We start from the raw sequence: 1,991 nt of genomic DNA, 5'->3' as shown, positions 1-1,991 counted from the left end.
CAGATGGCGCTCGCCTCCACCGTATCGCGGCCCCTGCAAGAGTCCGCGCGTTTCGACCAGAAAGCCGCCTTCATGCATAGCGTTGGCCACGAGCGTATCCTAGTAAACATTGTGGTTACATACACTGCAGTTGCGGAGAAGCGTGAGAAGCAGTCAAGAATTTTTTTGAATGCTATCGCATTCCACTCTTAAGACGAAGCTTAAGCATCCTCCAAATTTTGTTCTAGGTGTGCAAGAAACCGTGAGATAGTGCAATACCGGCTCGACCAGCGGCAGAGGTGAAGCAGGCTTGAATCACTCCGCAAACTCTCAGAAATAAATTTAATATCTTCGGTCCAAATAGAACCCATAAGAGATATTAAGCTGATAAGAACAAATACTACACTTTGACCAACGTTGGCCATGTTTACGTTTGCACCGCCCTCTCTTTTTCGGCGTTCCAAGCGCTTGCATATCTACTTTCCTTCCACTCTCCCGTGGTGGCGGTGCCATCGTAACGCCACACGGGTCTAGTTTCCTACAGCTCCTTAGGGTGGCGGTCCTTTCGTTGGCGCGAATGTGCATAAAAATCACGGTAAACAAGTTTGTACTTTGGTACAACATTCCTGAATCTGTCGTATGGTCATCCACCTTCATGGAATGGAACGGCTCATGATCTTTCTTCTTTTTTTTTTCCAGCGGCTATACTCTGCCACTGCACGCTCTTTGGCGTTCAATTTCAGTTTCCTTGGAGTCCGCTTGACAGATCGCCCTACACAGACAAGGATCTGGGTGCATGGTCTAATCCATCATCAAATAAGAAAGATACCGTTGCTGCCCTGACTTTTTCTCATATCAGCGGAACTGAAAAGACGCCTATATGTGCCCTGTGCCTACTACTGTGTGAGTCAACATACCTCTCATTCATATTTTTCAGTTTTTCTGCTATTGCCTCCTCCACTCGTCCTCTGGCCGGCTAGCAAACCACACCTTCGTCTGATTAACCTCCCTGCGTGTCCTTGTTTTATCTATACTATCGTTGGGGCACACAATGCGATGAGCTATAATATTATTTGAGCCCCCAGAAATCATATTGAATGCTCAATATCTCGCAGACATGCAGAAAAATAGAAGAAAGCAACAAAAGTAAAATCTTCGCATCTGAGAACCACACAGAGTTAGAAAGGGGTAGAGGTGGACCAGAAAGGACCACAAATACGAGTTGCTTCCTTGGCCTTGCTTTCGTATTGCACTATCATTACAAGATGAATGCATACTAACTTGCACCCGCCGTGGTTGCTCAGTGGCTATGGTGTTGGGCTGCTGAGCACGAGGTCGCGGGATCGAATCCCGGCCACGGCGGCCGCATTTCGATGGGGGCGAAATGCGAAAACACCCGTGTGCTTAGATTTAGGTGCACGTTAAAGAACCCCAGGTGGTCAAAATTTCCGGAGTCCTCCACTACGGCGTGCCTCATAATCAGAAAGTGGTTTTGGCACGTAAAACCCCAAATATTATTATTATACTAACTTGCTCAAGTAGGCGTTCTACTGAAATCTTCCCTTGACATCCTGATAATACCTAAGTTACGTCTACTTGCGATACATATGCGCGTTGCCAAGTAGAAGAACCCGATAACAATAGCTTCACTGTATTCTCCTTGGAAGTCTCACAGAGAAGCACGTTCTTCTGTCCGAAACATGATTATGCCATGGGAAGAATGGGAAATCCGCATGCCAGGGACGTATACGGAGCAGAAGGAAGGCCTGCAATTACAGGGCCTCATTAGAGCCGATGCCCACCTTCCCTTGGGTGGTCCCACACCCGAAGCGTGAGTTGGTGTGCGCGGCGCCTATCCTCGAGGTCATCTCGGCTAAACTTGGGTCGAAGCAGGCGCGGCCAAACATGGAGCTCCGCTATATATCTATCCAGAGCGTAATGACAGCCGCTTAGCAGCAGTGGCAGTAGAAACAGACGCGTGTGTGTACATACCGGTTCCGCCGATGTATCAA

General features: G+C 48.1%; 1 non-coding gene across 1 annotated transcript; it reads right to left on the bottom strand.

Moving 5' to 3' along the window:
• Positions 1-223: 223 nt before the first annotated feature.
• LOC142565083 (U2 spliceosomal RNA) lies at positions 224-406 on the bottom strand. The gene has a single exon (XR_012824788.1). It is a non-coding gene; the product is annotated as a U2 spliceosomal RNA (small nuclear RNA).
• Between the last annotated feature and the right edge of the window lie 1,585 nt (positions 407-1,991).

Source organism: Dermacentor variabilis, chromosome 11, assembly GCF_050947875.1.
Source record: "Dermacentor variabilis isolate Ectoservices chromosome 11, ASM5094787v1, whole genome shotgun sequence".
Lineage (NCBI taxonomy): Eukaryota > Metazoa > Arthropoda > Arachnida > Ixodida > Ixodidae > Dermacentor > Dermacentor variabilis.
This window is presented reverse-complemented; position numbering and strand designations above follow the sequence as displayed.